Source organism: Schistocerca nitens, chromosome 4 (assembly GCF_023898315.1).
Source record: "Schistocerca nitens isolate TAMUIC-IGC-003100 chromosome 4, iqSchNite1.1, whole genome shotgun sequence".
NCBI lineage: Eukaryota > Metazoa > Arthropoda > Insecta > Orthoptera > Acrididae > Schistocerca > Schistocerca nitens.
In genome coordinates, this window is record NC_064617.1 from 546,184,931 (window position 1) to 546,212,883 (window position 27,953).

Here is a 27,953-nt window from a genome sequence, read left to right on the forward strand (position 1 = left end):
GTTTGTGACTTTTTTCTTCGTAGCACTTGACGATAGTGCGATTTTCTAATTTTCACATTGGATAACTTCCTCAGGGGCTCTAGGAAAGTTTGTAATCTTTTTTTTTCCAACTTTCAGTGTTATCTACAGCACTGTAATTACCATTACTTTTAGATAATATTTTTTCGTGTTGTTGGTAGTACCGAATCAGCAGGAACGAAAAGACGTGGTACTCGATATTTGGATGCTCAATATTTATGTGTAGTTCATTGTAGTACATTTACCGTCCATCGTTACTCCTGATAGTCACTCCGCAGTAGTTCTTTGCTCACCTATTTTCATGTTGGAATGTGGGAGAAATATTAATAATATGTGTCACTGAGGTCTGGACCAGAGCAAATCGGTGGAACTGAGTTATTCTTCTCTTTTAGTACATAAATGCGACCTCGTCGGGAGGGATGCGTGCTCTTGCGGACAGGCACCCACTTTCGCTCTGGTGAAGCGATCCGGCTTAGCTGTATTAAATCGCTGAGTCGGCCTCTTATCTGGCGAGCTCAGCCGCCGCGAGCAAATGTGTTTGCACTCCGAGCGTCCACACGTGCTGGCGTATCTGCTGCAGTCACAGAGGTTGGACCGGTGGCGCCTCGAAAAGGGCCGCGGGTGGAGGTGAAAATATGTCGCAGTGTTCATTTTACATATAAAAGCCGACTTTAACTTAAAGGTATAGGAAACACTTATTTCTGGTAACATGTACGGAGGACCCGTAGCTCAAGGATTCAGGATTTTTTTTCTTTTCTGTCGGAAATTTTTGTGTTAAAGCGAATAGCTCCTGTGGGGTACAGCACTGAATTGCCGCTGAAGCGGTAGTGGCGAAGAATTTGAATCAGAGCCTACAAAACACCCAAACTAACGAAAACTTATCTTACAGACGAGTGAAAATTTTTTGACTCCAAGCAAAAATTTTGGGAATTACTACTTTCTTTCACTCCAGGAAATAGTATATTTGTAACGTATTAGTTAATTTTTGCCGTGTGAAATGTCTATAGTAGTTTTGAAATTATTCGGACAGAAAGTTACCCTCCAACTAAAAAGAAAATTGTATTAAAGGTATTGCTACAAGGAAAACAGTATTCATTAAGAGAAATAGCCAAAAGGATTACAAATTTCAGATAAATCGGTTAGCTGCGTCAATCAGGCATTATATGCCTCCGTGACTGTGATACCACTCCACACGGAAGATGCATACGGAAGAGTAAACTCCGTCGCAGAATTGAAGTGTTTGCAGAAAACTCACTCTTGCTAGTCTTGTGATTTTGATTTGTTAGAAACATTCATGACTAAGCCCGGATGGCATGCAAAACAGAGCCAGCCGTTCCAGCTGATCAACGAATATAAACCCTGTATAGCGATCAGTAAGATTTCTACATCTTTTCTCATAGACACTTCCAATATCAGTTCAGCTACGCAACGCTGCACTATTCGTTCGGTATCTCTCGACCAATTCTTGTCACTTGCCAGATGGAAGCCACTTACATTCTGAGTATGAATAATAATAATAATAATAATAAACCCCGTGGAGGCCCGGGAAAAGAATAGGCCTCCGGTATGATCTGCCAGTCGTAAAAGGCGACGAAAAGAACAAACCACTTGAGAGGTGGCATGAGCCCCCTCTCATATTTCTATCTTACGATTCTCCTCTCTAGTTGCATGCGGTGGAGGGTTGCTTTTCCTTAACACGCGTACTTCCCACGCAGCGTCTCTCGTCACCCGGGTGGGCCGGTGACAGGCGGGCTCTGTGGAACTGGAGAGAGTTAAGCCGACGTGTGTGAGGCAGTCGAGTGAATGCTTTTCAGACGCCGACATTGTCAAGAGACACGCCCGCTGGGGTGTGAAGTAGCGGCTGGGCTAGAGGTTCCGTTACTTCAGAGAAACTTTGCGAAAACACTTTCTGGCGGGCTACCAGCGAGGCGTGGGAATGACTTGTGTACCCACGCAGTTGTGGCGGGAAAATTCCCGCACTTTCTGCAAAATCAGCACAGAAATTGGCGCCAAGAATCTCCATTGGTGGAATGGTAGTGCTCCGGCAATGGAGTGGAATTTCCGCCGGTTTTCGAGTTGCTGATTGGAACGTAACCACGGCCACTGTCGTGGGGGCGGGAATGTTCGGTGTTCGGCCTGTACGGGTGCTCTGGGTAGTCGGCAGTCGCCTTTCGGTCGAGGACGTCGGAGCAACCAGCCCTCGCCTGCGGTACGCCAGATCGTGTTCTGGGAGATAAGAAGACTGTTGGTAATGTACGTCCGCAGCACCGGCAGATAGGGATTTTCCTAGGTGATAATCAGAGCTCAGCAGAGCGCGCCTGTTCATCCTTTTCTAACTTTGTTCAGTTTCGAGTAGCAGCAATTACTATTGGGTTAGCTGTGTGTCTCTCTTGAGATTTGAGTGGAAAGGAATTGGCTCCACATACCACTTCGTCTTAAACCTCACGATCTAAGTTAGGGACAACTTCACCTTTACTGTGTTTGTATGAATCTCCAATTTTAGCCAATTTGATGTTTTATATTTCCTGTGTCTCTTTTACTATTCTGCGTTTAATCTTAATAAATCATATTGTTATTTTGGACAGAACTTTCTTTCTGTTAATCAATAGAGCAACCCTATCATTCCTCACTATGCTAATGAAACCTTTGTTTATTTAACTTATTTATCAAATTAAATTATTGCAGGTGCCAAACTCTCTTCTACTCCACTAGCAGGGTTGATTAGAGTCAGTTCGCGTATTTGTTTTATCCTTGTGCAACAGCAAAAGTCGGAGTTAGAATAGGGGGGGCTTAGAGCATGATTTACACATGTGGATTCTAGTAGAATTTAGTGATAAATACACTACTAGCCCCGGCACCTCGCATAATATGGCGACCCTTGGCCTCGGATCTTTCCTGTGAATCTCTGATAAACAAACAGGATTCTTAGTAGGAACATTCAATTTTTTTTCTCTCTATTTTTTTTAATGATTAATACCCAAGTTTTTTTTGGTAGTTCTGCGTTTAGTTTTAAGTAGCGGCGCATGACTACAGTTTTTGTTTTCAGTGTATATATTTTTTGTTCATTGTTTTTTTTGTGTTTCGCTGATGTGGTGTCTGTACCGCATCGCACTTTGTCGGATTTGTGTGCGGTTTCTGTACCACATCAAATTGTGTTTGTGATTACAGCGTTGGAACAGCGTTGTTGAAATTTTATGTTTATGTGTAAAAAATATATGGAGTAGATTAATTTTATTGTGCATTTTAGATGAATTTGTTTTTATGAATGATAACGAGAAGTAAGGCACGACTATTATCGGGCGAAGCTAAAACAAAAGAGGATAGCATAATGGATAAGGGGCAGTTTACTGACGGGAATAGGTTCGGAGATGAGATGGGCACATTTTTAGCAGGACAGGACGCCAGGGGCATTGATGAGGAAGGTGATTTGGACGCGATCTCAGAGCAGCGTTGCGGCCGTGATTATGATAGTGAAGTAGAGGATGAAACAGAGACAGGCACACAGGTCGAGACGGTAGCAGAAGTTTATAGTCAAACGAACGAGTGCAGACAGAGGCCAGCTCGGTCACGTCAGAGCTCTAGCGCCCAGGTGTCCAGAGTTACATCGCCCATGTTTGAAGAGGATCAAGAAGATGACGTAAACCCAATACTGAGCTTCCTACGATCAATGAAAGAAGAAGCTGACGAACAGCGTAAGAAGCAGGAAGAAGCTGACGAACAGCGTAAGAGGGAGAAGGAAGAAGAGGAGAAACAACGTAAAAAGGAGAAGGAAGAAGAGGAGAAACAACGTAAGAAGGAGAAGGAAGAAGAGGAGAAACAACGTAAGAAGGAGAAGGAAGAAGCTGACGAACAGCGTAAGAAGGACACGGAGGCAATAATTTCGCATATAGGGGAAATTCGTGGGGAATTATTAACAATAAAGAAAGAATGTGGAGAAGCAAAACAAATGTCAACGGTAGCACAAAAAGTAGCAGGCCTTGCCAAAACTGCAGCAACAGGGGCAATGAAAGTCGCGGAAGCAACTTCTAAACTCGCAGGGCGCTTGCGACGTACAACACAATCCCACTCAAAATCCCTAGCATTCTTAAAAACTCAAGGTAATATCGCGGTTGCGAACTCCACGAAACGAATGGAAGAAGTAGAGAGTCGGATAGCAAAACTAGAGCAAAACGGGCACACGAGCACTGCGCGTTCGGATACCCATGATGGAGTACACAGAATTGTGTCTCCGAGGAAAAGCCCGCCGTGCTCTAGCCCAGTGACAGAGTGCGGAACTAACAATGCACACGCAGAAACAGCAAGTAATAGCTCCAATAATTATAGCCCACTTAGGAGAGTGAATTCTGAGTGCCACTTCCACTGTGATACAGAGGTTGCACATCACAGTTATCAGCAAGATAGAACAGGACACTCAGCAGACGTGCAAGTATCGGAAACGAGTGACAACACCAGTGCGAGGATCAGACAGGATTTTGATCACAATCACTTCCTGTCGATACTGAAATTCCAGAAGTTCAAAGAAAATGGAGGGTCGATGCATCCGAAGAGCTGGGTGATGCAGTTTACAAATTCATTACCGGCATCATGGCCAACCCAGGCAAAATTAGAATTCATGTGTGGACACATCGAAGGCCAAGCCGCGGAAAAGATGCGGGGTGTGGCAGTGACGTGTCGGACTTATCAGGAATTTGTTGGTGCATTCCTGCGGACCTACTGGTCAAAGGAAACGCAAGATAGGATTAAAGAGGAAATAATATTTTGTCCTGAACTGGAAGTGTCCGGGCATAGGAGCGCAACCAAATTTCTTGATGATTTACTCAAGAAGAATCAATTTTTAGATAGTCCATATAGTAACGGAGAAATCATTAAATTTTGCTTTTCCAAATTGCCAGTTAGGTACCAACAGACACTTGTCGGCAAGTGTGGAGCTGACATAGAAGCATTCAAGATTCTATTGCGCGAACTCGAAGTAGTCTTTGATAAACAAGACGCAAAGGACAGGAAGAAGGGGCAAAGTAACAAATACCACCGGCCAGGAACAGAAGACGACAGCAGATTGCATAATCGCACTGGTCAGTTAGGAAACCAGGGTTACGGAAGTCAAGGTTACGCTATTCAAGGTTATGGAAACCAAAGACACGGAAACCAGAACGTCAGGGAGCAGGGTCAATCTAGACAAGGAATCTGGGATAGAAGGAATAACGAACGGCAAAGCGACCGTAATTGGAGAGAGCGAAACCAAGGACAACGGTGGAACCAGGAGATTGAAACCAGACCCGCAAATCCTAATGCACCTCAGAGGAGGGGGAGCCTAACTAGGGATTGACGCCAGACTAGTGCGAACACAGGCCGCCGGAATTTCGCACGTAATCTCGGACCTGGCCAACTACGGATGATACATTACGAAGATTTATCAGAAATCCTGCTCGAGGAACATAAAGCAACTCCTCGACATGATCGGCAGCCTCTTATCACAGTAGCAATAGCTGAAAAGAGTCTGAATGCGATAATAGATAGTGGAAGCTACATAACAGCAATATCTGAGGCAGCATACAAGAGGTGCTCTCAGGAGATGGACTGGCCTGTCCTATCGGTTAAGAAAACCAAAATAAAAGGGGCATTAGCGGGTAAATGTACGGAGGTCACCCAACAAACAAGACTGGAATTCTCCTGCCAAGGACACAAAATAGAGTCTAACTTCTGGATCGTGCCAAATCTGGCGATCGACATGATAATAGGAACGGACTTCCTAAATGAACATGAAGCGATAGTTGATCTAGGACGAGGTGAAGTGGTTTTGAGGAAAGGGAATCCCGTCCACATTAAGTTCGACGATCAGCTGATCCCAGCTCAACTACCGTCTAACTGTGTTCGGATAAACTATGCGTGTCTGAAAGACAGAAAGGAAGAACAGGACGACGTTGCGGATAGGGGAGAGGACACGGATGAGAAGGAAGTCGGAATAATGGGAGAAATAAAGGAGAAAATAGGAGAAAAAGTGGAAGCAATAAAGAATATAAGGGGCGAACACCGCAAAGAACTTCATAAATTACTAGTAGAACATGCGGAGGTCTTCCTTCCCAAGACAGGATCAATAAAGAACTTCCAATATGAATTTCGTGTACGTCCGCACAACCAGTTTCGTGTGCCACCCTATCCAATCCCCTTGGCATATCGACAGAAAGTAGCAGCTGAAATTACGCGAATGCTGAGTGAAGGAATAATAGAACCTACGGCTTCAGCCTATAATAACCCGTTAAGAGTAGTCGAGAAGGCAGATGGTAGTATTCGTTTAGTCTTGGACTCGCGACAAATTAATACCATAATAGAACCCGAAACAGACAGACCGGAACGATTAGAGGAACTCTTACAAAACTTCCATGGAATATCAATCTTCTCATCAGTTGATCTAAAATCGAGTTTCTGGCAGATCGAGCTCCATCCAAATTGCAGACAGTACACAGCCTTTTTAGCATTTGGAAGATGTTACCGGTTTCGTCGTCTACCATTTGGTTTGAACGTTTCATCTGCCGCATTCATTCGGGGGCTGGACGGCATACTAAGCGATAATTTGAAACGTCATGTCACCAGCTATGTGGACGATTTGCTGATCGCGGAGAAATCTTGGGGAGAGCACAATGCGGTCCTCGGTGAACTCCTAGCGACATTCAAGGAATACGGTGTGACTATCAATATCGAAAAATCGAATTTTGGGACGTCCTCTGTGAAATTTCTAGGACATATCATCACGGGTGAGGGCATTGCGCCAAATCCCGAAAAGATCGAAGCGATTGAAAAGTTTCCCATTCCTACGACAAAGAAGCAGTTAAGGGGGTTCTTGGGGATCATAAATTTTTACAACCGCTTTATACATGTCAAAACTCAGAGCAGTCCTCGGTTGCATCAACTTACAGGAAAGAAGATTCCTTGGGAATGGGATGAGGCGGCCGAATCCGAATGGAAAACATTAAAATTCGCATTATTACAAGCACCCATCCTATCACACCCTAATTTAGCTGAAGAGCTTTGCATAGTAACGGACAGTTCATACTCCGGTCTGGGTGTCATGGTGTTCCAAGACTATGTACATGAAGGAAACAGGGTGTGGAAGACAATTGCGTTTGCTAGCAGAGTACTAGCCAAGAGCGAGAGGAATTACTCAGTAACCGAGTTAGAGGCGCTGGCTATTGTATGGGCGTTTGAAAAATTCAGATACCTTCTGTTTGGTCGCCAGACGAAAGTCTACACAGACCACAAGGCACTCGAGTTCTTGATGACTGCAAAGCTTAATCACAGGCGGCTCATTAGGTGGGCATCATATCTACAGCAGTACAACTTTTCGATAGAATATATCCCCGGCAGTAAGAACATTATTGCAGACGCCTTATCACGGTCACCGATCGGATTTGAGCACAACATGGAAGAAGATCTAGAGGAAAATCACTACTGCCTTTACTATATGCAGAAAGTAGCCTTTGAGAATTTTATTACCTGTAGTATGCAGGACATCAAGAAGGAGCAAGACAAGGACCCTGCCCTAGTGTTATTGAAGCAGAAATGGATAGACAGAAGACACGCCACCATCAGGCAGTTCTACCTCTTGCGTAAAGGCATAATTTTCCACCGAAATTATACCAATGACACTGAATGGGGGGTATGCATCCCTGAACACCTAATAAACAAGGTTATATGGCATACTCACCTTAGCTATGGACACTTCGGACCACGCAAGTGCAATCTCAAGCTAAGGACCATGTGTTACTTTCGAAACATGGAGCGTCGAATTCGGAGGGTACTGTCGGTGTGTAAAGACTGCCAAAAGGCGAAGCACACCACTGTGAGCATGCAGGCACCATTATACCCAATCGTACCGACCAAATTAAGACAATTAGCAGCAACAGATTTGATGGGACCTTTGCCAAGAACAAGAAGAGGATATACTTACGTATTAGTGTTTGTTGAACTAACGTCCAAATACGTTACCTTTACGCCACTGAAGAGGGCGACAGGACGAACTGTATCACGAGCCCTCATCCGGGATTTCCTACCACAGGTTGGTCATGTGAGTAGAATCATTTCTGATAACGGGCCACAGTTTAAGTCAAAAACATGGAAGGAGACGTTGCGTCGATGTAAAATTGATCCCATTTTTATATCTTCACACCATCCGAGCTCGAATGCTGCAGAACGGGTTATTAAAGAACTCGGAAACTTGTGCCGGTTGTACTGTAACAAACAGCACACGACATGGGACGTTTTCCTTAAAGACTTCCAGGAGGTGATCAATGAGGCACCCCATGGGATAACAAAATTGGCACCAATTACAGTACTAAAAAACTGGATTCCTAAGGACTTGATAACCAAGGTCGTAAACTTCCCACCAAGGGCGCGAACGCAGCACCAAGCCATAGTGGATTTGGCTCTCAAGAGGATACGGGCTGCAGCAGAGGTCAGGAAGAGACGTGCCGACAGGGGAGCTCGTCTACGACACTTCCAAGTTGGACAAAAGGTGCTCGTTAAGTCTTTCCGACTTTCGAACAAACAAAAAATGAAATGCCAAAAATTCTATTCTGTTTACAACGGCCCGTACCGTATAAGGAGAGCAGCTCACCACAATGCTTATGAATTGGAGACGCTGAAAGGAAAGAAGTCCATAGGACTCCACCACATATCTCACATAAAGGAGTTCGTAGAATAGTAGTAGTGTAAGAAATGTACATAGTAGAATAGGCAAATATATGAACCTTTGTTCGGGGAACAATAATCGTTACATTAATAGATTAAGATTGCTAAAGTATTAACACGCTGCGTTGTCTTGCATAAGAATTTACTGCTGCTATCCTCTTTTTGTTTATGTTTGCGATCTCCAATGTCGATGGAGTAGGAGACACTACCTTTTCATGAGCAATGTTTTTGTCCTTTCCTATCTGGTGTCCATGTTAAGGGATAAGGATGAGTGATGAGACGTCGCACAAACGGGCGCATACAAGAACGTGCTCTTAGAAGCGTTCTGAGAGGTCGTGATACGCTCCATAGCGGCCACAACCAGTTCGTGAGACGTTCATACCAATGCTTGCAGGCACGCGTCAGTGCACTGCACGATTGTGGTATATTGCGCGATTTCGAGGGTGAATATGGGCAGTATAGTTTTTGCAGAGCTGCGCCGGTATCGTTGTCTTGCAAGTCGGGGTGAACCTGTGAGCATTTGACTCTAATGGTGCCCTAGACGAGAGAAATGAGGGCATAAAAGCCTACCATGCTAATGTGCTGGTTGGGGATTTAGCGTGCTGCTCGTTTTTGTCACAGATGAATCACCAAGGAATTGTACTTGGATATTCGTGACATACTGTGTAGCTGGCGTGTGTTGGGTGTCTGAATCCTCAACAGGAACCAGTCCTGGCTTGGTCATATTACATTGCTTCTGGAAAGGTGTGCTTTGATCGCGAAAACCGCATCACATAGAGAAGGAAGTTGCAACTATAAATTTATTGTCGTGTATAGCCATGGCTAACCCAGTCTCTGGAGTTTCAGTGAGGCGTAATGAAAACTCGGAGGTCATGTCGTACGGCGCGCACATCACTGTCGTCAATAGCGGCGAGCAGCAAGACACCTCAGCGTAACAGGAACTATGTAAGGGTATTGTATAAGGTAAAAAAAAAAAAATAAATAAATAAATAAATAAATAAATAAATAAATAAATAAATAAATAAATAAAAGGGAAAGTACGATACTAGGATAAGTTAAACTGTAGGATTTAACAATAACTAGATTAATATTGTGGGGGTTTTCTACCACAAGTGTGGCGCGCGCCTGTTGAGTTGCTATTTTTCAGGTCACCAAACCACAGACCCGAGATGGAGGGACGACGGGCGAGCGAAAGTAGCGTAGTTGCATGTTCTTTATAGCACAGTAAAACTTAGACCTGCATAACAACATAATTTAATTAAAAGACGTAGAATGTAGATCGTTGGGATATGGTAGTTAATTCTTGAAGCATGTCTACTGTCGATCTATATAATTAATAGTAATATTAGTGCGGGCCCGCACATTTAGTTGTTCATCCATTACAAAGCATCAGTTATCACACACCATGTACATACTGAGATCGGTCTCTACACATATATCAAAATAAATTATTTCCATGTCTAGATTAGATGTTATAATGATTGCCATAGATTAATAACTATAAAAGTAAAATAAGAGTGTCTGAAATGACAGACCATCAATGTTTCATTATGTAAATTTATTATAACATAGAAGGTCATGGGAAAAAGTTAGGCATAAGACTTTTGTAAGAATTGTACAGATGACGAGGAACGTGGCAATGCAGAGGCCAGCCAGCGCAAAAAACAAGAGGTCTTCGGCTACCTGCTAGAGGGCGAGCGTCCCGTCCTACACGCTGACAGTCACCCGGCTGCCTACCTGAGGGATTACACGGGACCCTCGCCCCGCCACAAGCGAAAGTGGGGCTGGCCGTTGACCCTGACACGCGACAGCCTGCTAGCTCTCCGGACGCGGCAGCCGCTTGGAGGGATTCCCTGCGGCAGACCACGTTGTCGTGAGTACACGAAGAACATCACATATCGTGTCAGAACCTGCGCCTCATGTGCCTCAGGACAGAAAGGGACGCTCTATACTCACCTGTTTGGGTTTTTACAACTCACTAGCATTGGCCGATCTGCATACACAAAGCAGTATCGTGCCACACTAACAAATGTATGGTCTCATGTCTTACTTCTCCTCTCTATTAGAGAGCAGTTTTTAACAATAGTCGCTCCTAGTTCGATCCTGTATGGATGACCTCACACACTTGTGGAGTCACTCCACGTGCCATCATCCCTCGTCGAACTGCAATATTGGGAAACATAAAGTTCTGTCCAGCGAGAGAAGAGACCTAGACTAGTGATGTATCCCAACGAGTAGACCTCAGAGACAATTAATCGACGTGAGGAGAGCCTATCACTGTGTCTTCCTACCATACGGCCGTGATCATATGCGTGGGTCTGACTACAATCTCAACAGCGTACTGCAGACACTCCAGAACTCCCTATTGCTGTTGCCACAACGTAGCAACTACAACCGACGTTTAGCCTTATGTGATGTCAGTACAGTGGAATCAGTGAAGTGCCACGGATATTTCTAACAATGTGATTTAGTGCCTCATTCTCAGCACAGTCGTGAACTTTGTGCAATGTGCACGCACAATTTGATGCCCCATGAACCTTGTTTTTTTTGTTTTTCTTAAATTTCTTTCTCTTATGTTGTTTCTGTAATGTATGTTATACCTTGTATGCGTTTGTGTTTTACACTGTAATTCTTATTACAGATTACTGTATTGTTCTCCACATCATGTTTTTTTTGTATTTTGTGTTTATTGTTGTGTGTATGCTAACAGTGTGCCTGAAGTCCCCATAAACTGAAGCAGATACCACCACTGTCATTGTGAATGGACCATCAGTTCAGGGAACATTTTGTAAAGGTTATTCTTGCTGCAGGGAGACAGAATGAATCGGAGGTTGTAACTAGATTCTGAAAACTCACGAAGAGATTGTTAACTTAAATATTATCATGTGTGAGTGAGGTCAGGTTAGTTTAATGATTAAAATTGTTGTAACATCTTGGGCATTTAATTGCGGAGCACTCCAACTCTGATTGTAAAGAATAAACTGCTCCATATTTGGCTCAGATGCCCGGGCCATGTTTAGAGCGTGAATGTCTGCGTGAATCGGTGTTTGGAAGGGGCTCCCTGGGTATGGATGTGTGATGTGAGTGTTAGTGTTCCATATTAAGAAGGTGAAGTTGGCTACATCATAAATAATCCTCCCTCTATGAGTTGCATTTTTCAGTTGCAATGATCTTTTTTATAGAGTGCGGTATGTGGAGTCACTTTGTAAGATTGTTCTTGGGCGATTGACTCACTACCTTGCTCCTAAGTGAGCCAACCGCTCACCAATTACAATCTAAAATGGCGTAGGGGCAATGAGAGGTGGCATGAGCCCCCTCTCATATTTCTATCTTACGATTCTCCTCTCTAGTTGCATGCGGTGGAGGGTTGCTTTTCCTTAACACGCGTACTTCCCACGCAGCGTCTCTCGTCACCCGGGTGGGCCGGTGACAGGCGGGCTCTGTGGAACTGGAGAGAGTTAAGCCGACGTGTGTGAGGCAGTCGAGTGAATGCTTTTCAGACGCCGACATTGTCAAGAGACACGCCCGCTGGGGTGTGAAGTAGCGGCTGGGCTAGAGGTTCCGTTACTTCAGAGAAACTTTGCGAAAACACTTTCTGGCGGGCTACCAGCGAGGCGTGGGAATGACTTGTGTACCCACGCAGTTGTGGCGGGAAAATTCCCGCACTTTCTGCAAAATCAGCACAGAAATTGGCGCCAAGAATCTCCATTGGTGGAATGGTAGTGCTCCGGCAATGGAGTGGAATTTCCGCCGGTTTTCGAGTTGCTGATTGGAACGTAACCACGGCCACTGTCGTGGGGGCGGGAATGTTCGGTGTTCGGCCTGTACGGGTGCTCTGGGTAGTCGGCAGTCGCCTTTCGGTCGAGGACGTCGGAGCAACCAGCCCTCGCCTGCGGTACGCCAGATCGTGTTCTGGGAGATAAGAAGACTGTTGGTAATGTACGTCCGCAGCACCGGCAGATAGGGATTTTCCTAGGTGATAATCAGAGCTCAGCAGAGCGCGCCTGTTCATCCTTTTCTAACTTTGTTCAGTTTCGAGTAGCAGCAATTACTATTGGGTTAGCTGTGTGTCTCTCTTGAGATTTGAGTGGAAAGGAATTGGCTCCACATACCACTTCGTCTTAAACCTCACGATCTAAGTTAGGGACAACTTCACCTTTACTGTGTTTGTATGAATCTCCAATTTTAGCCAATTTGATGTTTTATATTTCCTGTGTCTCTTTTACTATTCTGCGTTTAATCTTAATAAATCATATTGTTATTTTGGACAGAACTTTCTTTCTGTTAATCAATAGAGCAACCCTATCATTCCTCACTATGCTAATGAAACCTTTGTTTATTTAACTTATTTATCAAATTAAATTATTGCAGGTGCCAAACTCTCTTCTACTCCACTAGCAGGGTTGATTAGAGTCAGTTCGCGTATTTGTTTTATCCTTGTGCAACAGCAAAAGTCGGAGTTAGAATAGGGGGGGCTTAGAGCATGATTTACACATGTGGATTCTAGTAGAATTTAGTGATAAATACACTACTAGCCCCGGCACCTCGCACACTAATAGGGCTAACCCCCCTTTTAGTGTGATTACTTGGTTCAGGACAGAACTAAAGAAGCCTCGGACAAGCGCCGTCATGGTCGGGGACGGCGCTTGAACCCTATGCCCGCCCACAATGGTAATGACACTGCTAGCCAACTGGAAAATGATTTAAATCCAAATAGAGGTGTTTTGCAGGATATGCTTCCTGCAACCACCCTAGAAGGAAAACAAAGACAGAGGATGAGATGGTCAGATGAAGTTAATCGACACATCATGTTCTGTTATTACCAAGCAACAAACCTAGGAACCAACACAACTGGATACAGATCACAAGTATACACAACATTTATTACCAGATACCCAGAATTAAAATTTTTAACAGAACAACGGCTAGCTGATCAGATTCGTGTAATAATAAAAAATAACAGGATACCCCAGTCAGAATTAGAAAACATCAAACAACAAGTACAACAAATACTGGAACAAAATAATGTGCAATTAGAAGAAGAAGAAAATACAATAATGGACTCAAACATCCCAGAGCAAACAAACAAAGAACAACACGCATCAATTAAACAGTCAGAGGAAAATGAAATCTTAAGACAGCCACCAGCACAAGCACAAATAGAACACGAAGTGACACACATGTTAGATATAGAAGAAAAATTTCAGTTGATATATATAGAATACAAAGACACAAATACAAACATTAGACCATTCTTGCATAGACCACCAAATAGCCCACAAGTCGAAACAACAATAAAAACTATCAACACAATCATACACAACAAAATAAATGAATACACAACTATGGAAGAGTTACAACTACTGGTTTATGTAGGAGCACTCACTACACTAAATATACACACTAGGCAGATATCAGAACCAACCAACACACAGAAGAAACCCACAAAACCAGCATGGCAACACAGGCTACAGATCAGAATAGAAAAACTGAGAAAAGACATCGGACAGTTAACACAATTTATAAGAAATGAAATATCAGACAAAAAACGAAAAAGGTTAGGTAAAATCTCACAACAAGAAGCGATAGAGCAATTAGATGAAAAGAAGCAAAAATTACAAGCTTTGGCGAAACGACTTAGAAGATACAAAAAAAGTGAAAATAGAAGGAAACAAAACCAAACATTCAACACAAACCAAAAGAAATTTTACCAAACAATAGATAACACACACATAAAAATAGACAATCCACCAAACATAAGAGACATGGAACACTTCTGGAGCAGCATATGGTCAAACCCGGTACAACATAACAGGCATGCACGGTGGATACAAGCAGAAACAGATACATACAAGATGATACCACAAATGCCTGAAGTGATAATTTTGCAACATGAAGTCACCCGAGCAATTAATTCTACGCACAATTGGAAAGCCCCTGGAAATGATAAAATAGCAAATTTCTGGCTAAAGAAGTTCACCTCAACACATTCACATCTAACTAAATTATTTAACAGTTACATTGCAGACCCATACATATTCCCTGATACACTTACACATGGAATAACTTATCTGAAACCTAAAGATCAAGCAGACACAGCAAACCCAGCTAAATATCGCCCCATAACATGCCTACCAACAATCTACAAAATATTAACTTCAGTCATTAAACAGAAATTAATGACACATACAACACAGAACAAAATTATAAATGAAGAACAAAAAGGCTGCTGCAAAGGAGCGCGAGGATGTAAAGAGCAACTGATAATAGATGCAGAGGTGACATATCAAGCTAAAACTAAACAAAGGTCTCTACACTACACATACATTGATTACCAAAAAGCTTTTGATAGTGTACCCCACTCATGGTTACTACAAATATTGGAAATATACAAAGTAGATCCTAAATTGATACAGTTCCTAAACATAGTAATGAAAAACTGGAAAACCACACTTAATATCCAAACAAATTCAGATAATATCACATCACAGCCAATACAGATTAAGCGTGGAATATACAAAGGAGACTCATTAAGTCCTTTCTGGTTCTGTCTTGCTCTGAACCCACTATCCAACATGCTAAATAATTCAAATTATGGATATAATATTACTGGAACATACCCACACAAAATCACACATTTGCTATACATGGATGATCTAAAACTACTGGCAGCAACCAATCAACAACTCAACCAATTATTAAAGATAACAGAAGTATTCAGCAATGATATAAATATGGCTTTTGGAACAGACAAATGTAAGAAAAATAGCATAGTCAAGGGAAAACACACTAAACAAGAAGATTACATACTTGATAACCACAGCGACTGCATAGAAGCGATGGAAAAGACAGATGCCTATAAATACCTAGGATACAGACAAAAAATAGGAATAGATAATACAAATATTAGGGAAGAACTAAAAGAAAAATATAGACAAAGACTAACAAAAATACTGAAAACAGATTTGACAGCAAGAAACAAGACAAAAGCTATAAATACTTATGCTATACCAATATTGACCTACTCATTTGGAGTAGTGAAATGGAGTAACACAGACCTAGAAGCACTAAATACACTTACACGTTCACAATGCCACAAATATAGAATACATCACATACATTCAGCAACAGAAAGATTCACATTAAGCAGAAAGGAAGGAGGAAGGGGATTTATCGACATAAAAAACCTACATTATGGACAGGTAGACAATTTAAGAAAATTCTTTCTAGAACGCGCAGAAACTAGCAAAATACACAAAGCAATTACTCATATAAATACATCGGCTACACCACTGCAATTTCATAACCACTTCTACAACCCTTTAGATCACATAACATCAACAGATACGAAGAAAGTAAATTGGAAAAAGAAAACACTTCATGGCAAGCACCCGTATCATCTAACACAGCCACACATCGATCAAGACGCATCCAACACATGGCTAAGAAAAGGCAATATATACAGTGAGACGGAAGGATTCATGATTGCAATACAGGATCAAACAATAAACACCAGGTATTACAGCAAGCATATTATTAAAGATCCCAATACCAAAACAGATAAATGCAGACTTTGCAAACAACAAATAGAAACAGTAGATCACATCACAAGCGGATGTACAATACTAGCAAATACAGAATACCCCAGAAGACATGACAATGTTGCAAAAATAATTCATCAACAGCTTGCCTTACAACATAAACTTATAAAACAACACGTTCCTACATACAAGTATGCACCACAAAATGTACTGGAGAATGATGAATACAAATTATACTGGAACAGAACCATTATAACAGATAAAACAACGCCACATAACAAACCTGACATCATACTCACCAATAAAAAGAAGAAATTAACACAACTAATCGAAATATCCATACCCAATACAACAAATATACAAAAGAAAACAGGAGAAAAAATTGAAAAATACATCCAACTGGCTGAGGAAGTCACAGACATGTGGCATCAGGATAAAGTTGACATCATACCAATTATACTATCAACTACAGGAGTCATACCACACAATATCCACCAGTACATCAATGCAATAGAGCTACATCCAAACGTATATATACAACTACAGAAATCTGTAATTATTGATACATGTTCAATTACCCGAAAGTTCCTAAATGCAATATAACACATACCATACAGTTAAAAGGAAGTGACGCCTGATCAAGGTCCGCGTCACTTTTCATTTTTAACCAGACTTAACGTCTGAGAAAGTAAAGAATAATAATAATAATTCAAACTCCAGATGATTGCCAGAGCACGCTTCAGTTCGATGGATGTAAATTTTCTCTTAGTGTGCGATGTATTTCGGTATACACATTTGTAAGAATTTTCCCTATTGGCGATATGCGCGCCCCCTCATTGCTATAACTCTAATGTTAATGAAAATAAAAACGCAAAAGAGGAAAGCATTTACGACTTATAAATTATGTAGAAATTATTCCATTTCCTCGTTGCGTGATCATATAGCAATCTTATGATCATATAGCAATCTTATTATGGCTAAAATTAAAAACAGTCGTAGGTTGCACAATTAATTTATAGACTCAAGAACGACGCGTTCGGGTAAGGCGTCTTCAGGTTCTCTCATGAGCGTTGCTTACCACAGACACAGCAGCGGAGAACAAGACCACACGCACAAGCTGTAAATATGACCCCAGACCAACGGCACCCGAGACGCGTCCACATTCACACACAGCATGCATATGAATGCTCTCTGGTCTGGGTCAATGTTAAAAGCTTGTGCACTCGTGAGATTGTGCTGTAACCGAAGCGAAACGTGTCGTTCTTGAGTTTATTAACAACATTGTGTTACTTACAACTGTTTTTAGTAATTGCTTTTAATATTAAGAATTACGTGAATATGACTTTAAAAATAAAACATGAGCTTTATACGTTTATTTGAAACGTTGTTGGCATTTTTCTGTACCATGCTTCACTAAATTCTCTTACTTGTTGTAGTGTTTGAAACCAAGTAGCACTTTTTAAATGTCTGAATGTGCCTGAAATAAACCACAAAGTACAGTGATAATAACACCTATCCAAATAATAAAAGCTTGATTTTACTGCTGCACACAAATTGTTTAAAGTGTCCCAAATTAGTTAACAGTCCTATCAATCTACCGAACGATGTGGCGCAGTGGTTAGCACACTGGACTCGCATTCGGGAGGACGACGGTTTAGACCCGCGGCCGGCCATCCAGATTTGGGTTTTCCGTGATTTCCCTAAATCGCTTCAGGCAAATGCCGGGGCACGGCCGATTTCCTTCCCCGTCCTTCCTTAATCTGAGCTTGTGCTCCGTCTCTAATGACCTCGTTGTCGACGGGACGTTAAACGCTAATCTCCTCCTCCTCCTCCTCCTCTCCTATCAATCTTTGGTTTCAGCAGAGTTACACTGAATCTCAAGGTGCATTTTTAGACTTTCCATTCCCAGGGATATATAGTTGTCGCTGAGGATAGTTTTGTACCTGGAAAACCACCTCTGCACGTCACAGGAGCGTATTTGAAGGCAGTAAGGTCACTGCAGTCCAGTTTTGGTCCATTGTCTTCAGATGTTGTGGCAGTCCCAGAAAGACTGTCACTAATTTTGTGCATTGTATAATGTCCAGGATCCGACTGTAGAACACTTTGCAATTTGTTTTCCACTTTGTTAGCCACATGACCACGACCTCGATCCAACTCAGTCTGTACACATCGCATAGTGTCCAGGACGTCATGCAATTGAGTACCTGCAGCTTCCAGGCATTCGATTCCACTGAAAAAGTTGCCGTTGACGTATGCATAGGTTCCAGTCAAGGTATCTGTAAAGACCCCTTCCACAGTTTCAGTAGCACATGATTCATCGCTATCAACCTCACAAAAGACTTCATTTTGGTGTAGTTGGTGCGCGCACAACGGAGCTGTGATGTAGAGTTTATTGCCACAGGAAGTTAATTTGTCTACATCAAGGTAATTTGATAGCACCTCTTCCGCAACTCCGTTCAACGTATTTGCAAGGCAAGTGACGTATACCATACTGAGGGAAAGAATCTGAAGTCCCTTGGCTGCTTTAGCCATATATGAAGCACCATCTGTTACTAGCAGCAAAACGTTCTCTCTGTTGACATCATCCGGCCATAGTAGCTTTATACAGTTGTGAAACGAAATGGCAGTTAACGTGTGAGTTAACTCTCTCGAGAGCTTCACGCGTTAGGAGAAACATTCCACCACGCCTGCCAACTTTTACACCACCACCACCACCACCATCATTTGCAACGTAACGCCCACTCACATCGGTGGTTTAATCTATAGAGGCCCAGAACTCTGGTAAGCAATACTAATTCGTATTTTGTTGAGCACCTCTTGGTAGCACAAGGATACTTAGTTCTTTCGTAGTGTAGATTCATCTGGAACTGAATGTGTTACGACTTCCCCAAGAACTGTTTGAGGCATCTGTTCTCTAGCTTCGCCAATGAGATATTGCACATACGTCCTTGAAGAATGATTGCACAGTTAAGATGGACCTGTCAGCTCAAATAACAGCGTTTCTCTGCTGTCGCTTTTGAGCACTACTCTTCAAAAAGCTTCTGTGTTGAGCGGTATTACAATATTGTTGCAGATTAAAGTGCTTTTCTCTACAAACTTCACCTTCAAGTAGTTTACAAAATAATATTTTCCCGTCAGTGCCGAAGATCTCACCAGAATTAAGAAGAAAACTTCGCAGCTGCGTGCTGTTGGAACACTTTACTTTCGGCGTGTTGAACCTATAGACTTCCATAGTTCTGTCAAATTTCTGTCCGACATTACTAACTCCAGATGTTCTGTTTCTTGACAGGGGGCCAGATGGCCGCGTTGTTTAGTGCCTTAACACCTCCCGCCCCCTTCCCCCGCCCTCTAACCAACCAACCAGTCAAGAGACTCGAACTGCAACTTCTAGTCAGGTCCGACGTAGACGATTGCTTGGTACTCGAGAGTCGCATTTCCTTCCATTTTGAACGCCTGTCCCTCCTCGGGGCGGGACACGTACAAGGCTGTTGGCAGAGGTGTGTGGCATCCTTTGTCACAGTGCTTCCACTGCGCGGAACAGCGAGGGTAAGCCTCCCGCCATTAAGCGTATCTGCTCTTTCTTTTGTGGCGTTTAATTTCCTCGCTTTTGAGAAGGGCGATGGCTACTGACAGGTCCAGATTCCGCTATTCGCTCTCCTCCATTTCTGCGACGTGACAGTGGGGTAACGGCACGTCGGCCACAAAAGGACAGCGTGTTTCTGCTTGCATTGGCAGCAGAGAATTGCCGAGGGAAGAATGATGGCGTGCACGCGGCTACAAGTCCGCCTGAAGGTATCATGGCAGCCGAAAAACAGACAACTGTACGAGCAATCCACCTCAGTCTCTTTTAATGTCAATAGGCTCTGAAATTGGTTCGGTTATTCGTATTACAGTGTCTTTAACCTGCTTCATAGATTAGATCGCTTTAACCTGCTTTGTAAATTAGATCACATACACACTTAGTTCGTTCCACTCCACCAGGAAATAGTACGCATCCAGTTAGGGGACACTGCGCCCAATGTGTGTTAGTGTACTAATGAGTGACAATTTGTTGTTTCAACAAGCAATAAACATCTCTAACATCAAGGAAAGACGCTCCAGACGAGTAAGTGTGAAAAAACAACCGGAAGTGTACAGCTGCTGATTCTTGTATTAGAATACTCGGCATCGTCCGATTGGAGTTCACGAATATTATTGACTAGAAATGACAGTTCCGTAACTCCGATCTAATCAGGTAGAGGGAAAATCTTGGTAGCATTTCCTTATTCAAGGCTCCTGCAGTGTAAACTCAACTTTGAGTACCCTAGTTTAGGTAAAGGCGCAGCGAGCATCGCTGAATACTGCAGTCAGCAAAGAATGGTACACTGGATTCTGTCTAGCGTGTCGATGGCTATTTCAGTTGTGAAGAAATTGTGGGAACAGGACCGTTTCATCATTCTGGACATGAGGTCTGGATAAACGTTGCGAACACTTGCAAATTATTGTGCCTGATGGCATGAGCCCATGACACTTCGACAGTGCGCCGGAAAGAAAAGAACATTAGCTGACTGACATCTTCTCGTTGACGGGATATAGTTGAAGCTGATGGAGCTGTACAGGAAGTGACTGTTCCGTTGTCTTTCCAGACATTGTCCTTAGAGTACACTGTTGTGTAACGTAGCTCGATAGAACATGGACAATAAGTAGAAAGAACCAACACTCTACAGTACAGAAGGTAACTGAAAGAAGTAGGCAGAAATGATGCCTTTATTCAAAGACAATAATTCCACTGAAACACCGCGATGTGTAATGATCCCCTTGACATAACTGAAGGCGGGACATTCTTAACAGTGTATGAGATCACCACGAACGACAATGCGTGCTCTGCAATTTGCTGCCGTGATGGCCACGACGTTTGTAAGGGACTCTCGTGCTAGGGCGTTCCAGTCCTCCACCAGCACTGCTGATAACTGCTCGACAGTGTTTTCCAGTGCATTACTTGCTTCCAGCGTTGTCGAACATGATCGTTTTGACAGTGAGATTTTCAGTCTGCAGCGGAGTGTACGCTGATATGAAACTTCCAGGCAGATTAAAACTGTGTGCCGGACCGAGACTCCAACTCGGGACCTTTGCCTTTCGCTGGCAAGTGCTGTACCAACAGAGCTGCCCAAGCACGACTCACGCCCCATTCTCACAGCTTTACTTTTGCCAGTATCTCGTCTCCTACCTTCCAAACTTTATAGAAGCTCTTCTGCGAGCCTTGAAGAACTAGCACTCCAGGAAGAAAGGATATTGCGGAGACATGGCTTAGCCACAGCCTGGGGGATGTTTCCAGAATGAGATTTTCACTCTGCAGCGGAGTGTACGCTGTGTGCCGGACCGAGACTCGAACTCGGGACCTTTGCCCTTCCGCGGGCAAGTGCTCCACCAACTGAGGCAAAGGTCCCGAGTTCGAGTCTCGGTCCGGCACACAGTTTTAATCTACCAGGAAGTTTCATGATCGTTTTGGTGGTCTAGATGTGTGGAGAGTAGAGTTACGCTTTACTAAAACTACGGTTCGTTAGCAGTACGTAAATGACGTAGTAAATGGTAGCATTACAGGTAGTATTGCTGTCATTGGTAGTGAAAGAAGCGGAACTCTGTGTGCAAGAGAGAAACTGGGAGCCGACGACTTCGCTTTGTTTGTTTTGAACGTAGTTAGAGTTAGACATCTGTCAGTGTTAGTCCATGCGTATTTTAAATCTTTGTTTTTTTTTCTACACTAACCAGGACGAATACACTTGAAAAAAGGTGGTTTTGGTGTCGTGACAATGACATTAATTATTTGGTGACCGGACGCATCTGTTCATCCATTGGAAATTAAACTGAGAGCATTTGAATGTTTAATCTTATCTGTAACAACATTGTGAACACGTTGATATTAAACATTGAGCAACGTGAGACCCATAGCTTGATCATTACGTGTATCGTAACCAGGACGAATTAAATGTAAACCTTTCCTCCAGTACTGGGTCTCTAACATCGATTGTTGTAATAATGCCCAGTGAAGCCGATGAGGCTTTCGAGAGGCTAGATGCTCATCAGATGAGGTCGCAGACATAGTAGATATCGAGGTTGAATTAGTTGATCACAAGGGGCTCTCGGAATTTTTCCTGGTTCCTGTTAAGGTTCTTGAGCCACGTGTTTGATAGATAGTGGACGTAGGCTACACTTCTGAAGGTGATCTCGTAGACGAGTAGCCGCTGCATTGTCTTCATGGTTCCACAGAAATCACATATGACTTCTGTCTTGCTTTGGATGGTCCTTGTAATGTACAATTCCCATACTTTCAAGCGATGACGCATGTGCGTCTTTTCGCCGAATTTGGCTCTGGATTCATTTTTGTGGATTACAATGCGCGACCGCATCGAACAGTGTAAATGGAGAAGCTCTTGTTACGAGAGGATATTCGGCGAATGGACTAGCTTTCCCGATACCGCGACTTAAATCCCATTGAGCACGTGTAGGGTGCATTTGGGAGACGTGTATCTCGTACAAACTCACCAGCGACAACCCAGCAATTATCAACCGCGCTGCTGGAGAATGGAACGCTCACCCACAAGAACTGTTTATCAAGAACCTACTTTCGTCTTTAAATTTCACATACCAGTGTATTTTTTCGTAAAGAATTCACAGCATCCGAAGCGGCACACTCAGGAAGAATGGTGATTATTCAGTTAGGCTCTTCATCTGTTCCGGACGCAGAGTGCTCTCTAATGTAGACTCCAAATTGGATGTATCGAACAGAGAAGATAGCACAGTACGTCTAGGACACCGTAGTACCTCTTCCGAAAGTACGGTGAAGTATCGCTGGGCCGTAACAGTAGCAAATTGGGAGATGCTGCAACTAACAGCCTGATGAAATAACGGCTGTCGCTGTATGCGCCCTGTAGTAGAAATTTTGAGGGCACACAGGAAATTATTGCATAGATAGTGGCTGGAAGTTAACGGCAGTACGTTGTGATTGATTAAACTGATTCAGACGTTCAATTCTTCTTTCCAGCCACGCGGAAATAATTTAAGTATGGTTCGCCTGCGTAGTGGGTTTTCTTTGCCCTTTGAATCATAGGCTTCTACGTCGCCAGTAAGACCTTCCAGTGTGTGATGGCAGTGGCGCCACCTAACAATGCGCTACATGTTGACAGAGTGCGTTTTGTATGCTGATGAGTGCTGGCTATATGCATTTTTCCGTGGGCGCCTCTTGAATTTCTTTAAGGAAACAAATATTACACGTAAATTCGTAGACAGACGTATGTAATAGGTAGTGTCGCCGTAGCGGTACAGAGACCGGTTGTGAATATTAGATGAAGTTGCTATTTTTTACTTTTGTACACTTCGTAAGGAATAACTACCTCAAGAGAGCTGCGGTTTTTCTACAGTGACGTCTCCAGGTGAGTTCATGTCTTTACTGAGAGCATTGGTACAAGCTGTGTTGCGAAAACCGTTTTTGTGCTGAAATACACTCTGTTTTGCATTTCTGTGGTCCTATTAGCCAACGAACCTATCGCTTTGAAGATCGTGAAAGAATAATGGATATATTTGTGTAACCTGTTACTGATTTATGTACAGGTTCTTTTACACATTGTCGATTACTTCGATGTATGTAGGCGGGAGCATTATTTTTGCCAATACACGAATGTTTGTTCCAGCTATCTTCAGTCGGCGTAATACGTTTAAGAAACAACAAGTTACAGGATCAAAGGCAACTCCAGCGTTCAGAATGAATGACAGATACGGCTTAAATTGGTGGATAATTCTTAGCGTTTTTGTTTTGCATTTTGGTACTCCGGTTGTTATGCGTTTATTGATCCTTTGTCATTTTTTATTTGTATTTCACTGTTGTTGTTCGAGTTAAGATACTTTTATAGCGTCTTCTGGAGATAGTGAGTGGAGTTGTGAACGTTGGAAAATGCTATGCCAAGTGGAAAAATCGTAACATTTCCTACATACTCCTTTGTTTGAGTTTAATAGAGGGGTGACAGCAGCAGAGGCAGCCAGAAACATTTGGGGAGTGTATTAGGATAATGCCATTGGTCAGAGCACGGCAAGGAAATGATTTTCATGTTTAGGGAAGCTCCGTTTTGACGTGCCTTCCCACGTTCAGGAGGTTTCAAGAAGATCGTTTAAAGACATTAATCCACAATGATCGACATCAGTGCACTCGAGAACTGGCAGATACGATGAGTTGTGATCATTCCACCATCGCGTCGTGCGACATTTGCATTCAGTGGTAAAAGTTAAAGAATCGAGTGTATGGGTACCGCAAGCTGTAAGCCAAAATAGCAAAATCAGCATGTGATGATCTTAGCTTGCTCGTGAATAAACCCGTCTATTCTGCATCGTTACCGGTCACGATAAATGGTGTCTTTATGCTGAGATAAGGAAAAGACGGAATGACTGAGCCCAAACAAAGCAGTAACTCCGCGTACAAAGACATCCGCGCAGCCACAAAAGATAGTGTTATACATCTTGTGAGGTGACGGTGAGGTGTACTACGAATTGCTTCTCCCAAGCGTAACTATCACTGCTGGCATGTGTGTGCGGTTGGGAAGGCACGCCGCGCCCACCTTACTCACATGATCATGCGCCCTCAGATTCTCACCTTTCCCTCTCTCTGTCGAACAACCTCCGAGGAACTTCCTATCCGGATGAAAATGACCACCGAAAATGCTCGATGAGTTCTTCGTCTCCATGTGATTTCCACAGTCGCGAATGGTTAAGTTTTCCCAGCGTTGGAAGACTGTTGTAAGTAATGAAGGAGAGTCTCCGTCATACGTATCTGTTACATTTGCTAAACTAACGGCAAACCGCTGCGAACTTATGCGCCAGTCAGATAGTATTGATGAAGACACAAACGGTTTACGTAATAGAAGTCGTATGGAAACCCAAAACTCACCTTCGCATACACAAAGCTGTCTTAAAAGTGTCTCGTTGCTGTCTTCCTTCTTGCAGTTTAATGAGCAACTCACTGAGCTCAGCCACTATCTTGGATACGCTGTGGAAGATCGGGGATTTAAGGTCCCATCGACGACAAGATTCTTAGAGTCGGAGCACAAGTTAGAGTTGGCAAGGAAATGGAACGCATTGTTTTCGAAGAAACATTACGAGTATTTGCCATTAGGGGAACTGAGGGGAAAGCCAAATCTGGATGCTTGGACATATATTTGAAGTCCAGACCTCCGAAAAGGGAGTCGAGAGGCGAATTGCGATGGAACGGTTATGTTCATTCAGAGTGGAGGGGGGAGAAAGGAAAGGGAAGAAATTGTTGTCAGTTGCATCGGGACTTGATATGCAAGCAGCGGCGACGAATGAAAATGCGTGCCGGACCCGGACTCGGGATTTCCTGCTTCCTAGGAAATTGCGGTAATCACTGAGCCATCCGGACACAGTGTTTATCGTAAATGCGCGGGCTACCTCGGCACGCTTCCCGACCGATCCATGCTCACACCGAGCACTACTTAACCGCTGTCCTCGCCCATGTGGTCCATGTTCTCTACTTTCAGATTCTCGCAGGAGGTCGAACGTGATTGAATATTCGCACTGAAGGTGGTGGATTCATGTCCCAACGAGGTGAATCAATTATGTGAGTGCGTCGAACATGTCCGAAAGAACAGACTACACGCAATCTTATGATGGAATAATTAACATTGTGCGGGACGAGATATGCAGCAAGTGGACGAATTAATTACAACTAGAAATGCTCTAATGTTGTCAACAGTATCTTAGCAGGAATTTAATTCGTTGTTTGTCCCTGTACAGTGGTGAACCAGTAGTGTTACATCACCTGGCAATCTCTGTCTTTCCCTCCCTCCTCTCCTCTCTCTCTCTCTCTCTCTCTCTCTCTCTCTCTCTCTCTCTCTCTCTCTCTTTCTGTGTGTGTGTAAGAAATTTTGTTGGAGCTGTTAATTTGCAGTGATACAGCGACGTCATTGTGGCGCCGCTGAGGCAGGTGTTTTTGAAAACTGGCGAAAACAAAGCAGAGGAGGCCGTTTAATACGGCTGTGTTGTGCGGCAGCGGAGCAGCAAAGCCGGCTGCATTGTGCGTCCATCCTGTGTTCCAGGGCAGCGGAGCGAGGCCTGAGCACGCCGCCCGTCCCAGCCCAGCCACGTGACCGGCTAGCGAGGGGTATTCTGGGAGCGCCGCCCACACCACAGGTCGGTACCGGGCCGCGTCATTCTTTCCAGGAGCTCGGAGACTCGGCGACAGTCACCAGATGGAGTGATGTGCGCATAAGCAGGCGGGTGCTGTAGCTAGGGCCAGAATATTACGTGACGAACCATCCAGTAGTGTCTTCCTGGCACGCTGGACTGTAGCGTGAACATTCAGCGTTTATTTTCTTTGTAGTTGATGTGTGGTGAAAGTAATCGCTCCAAACAAATAAGAACTCACGATAATACCGCCTCTAGCCTTAATAACGGCCTCTTCGGTGAGAAGGGAAGTCCAGAACTTCTTCAGCTATGGCATATCCAGCTGACGAAATGCTCTCCTTTACCAGACTGCGAGGAAGTTGATTGCTACATTTCATTTGTTTTTTAAATGGTCCCTACATTTTCTGTGTGATCAAGATACTTATTTAGTGGGTAACCAAGAAGCGACAAAGTGCCTGAGAATTGATGAAACGAGGAAGGTGTTTCTGTAGCATTCTGAACACGGATGTGTCATCTTGAAAGATGGGAGTGCCCACAGCATGCATCATGTGAAGGAAACGGCAGCACTTAGTCATCGAGATTGTTGGAGTGAGTGTCCCGAATCATGCACATGGTAACCTGAACATATGGACCCATGACATGGTACGAAAAATACCCCAAAAATATCACAGAACCATCTGGGGTCCGTTAGGCACAATACACACTTCAAATTCAACACCTTACTGGACCATTGGCCCACTTACGGACTTGCATTATTTGAGAATCAACTAATGTTTATTTCCTGTGTCGTTTGGTTGATTGAAGAGCTGCAGTTTTTCGTACTACTAGGAGCAAAGGCCATTTTCGAGGCTACTGATTCCAAATATCCATTGTATTCTTCTGCATTGTTCGTTCGGAAGCTGGTTGAGATCGATCAGCTTTCACTGACAGTAGTCTACCAGTTCCCATCGCATTTGAAAACGTGACCCTCATCACCCTGCACTGTCGGTTAGGATCCTCTTCCCTGTCTATGTTACGTGGCTGTGAGCGGAAACACCATTTTTTGTAAACATGGTGGACGCTCGACGTTGGTACACCGACAGACGGTGTAACATCGTTCACTGTGTGGTCTTGGGCACGTTTAAACACGATAGCACCTTTCTGTTATTGTCTCACTTTCCCACGTAGACCCATGTTATTTTCTATTGATCGTATGCTTTCCAAAAATCGTGTGCTTCCCAAAAATAGGTAAGACGTTTTCACCCTAGTAACACCACGTTAAAATCATACTTCCCATAAAACAGCAACGCCCCGGTGCATATATATTGCGATCGGTCAGCCACACGAAGTACACGCCGACTTTTGTGACCCGGACTGCGACAAAGCCCAGCTGCACACAACATTTGGCGCTTAACTTCAAATGCTGTTTGTGTCTTCGTCCTCTGTCCGAAGATGGATTTAATGCATCTCTCGCGTGTGGCCTGTGCAACCCTTTCGTTTCTGATTAAATACGGGAAACTACAGCTATTTCAAGGTTACGGACTTAACGTTAGAGGCAGCTCG

The 27,953-nt window shown here is 43.4% G+C and overlaps 1 long non-coding RNA gene across 1 annotated transcript in view; it reads left to right on the forward strand.

Moving 5' to 3' along the window:
* Positions 1-26,388, forward strand: part of LOC126252612 (uncharacterized) — a 648,178-nt gene extending 621,790 nt beyond the window's left edge. Inside the window, exon 4 of the long non-coding RNA XR_007545848.1 lies at positions 26,324-26,388. This is a non-coding gene — a long non-coding RNA (uncharacterized LOC126252612). The remainder of the gene's footprint in view (positions 1-26,323) is intronic.
* Positions 26,389-27,953: the final 1,565 nt, after the last annotated feature.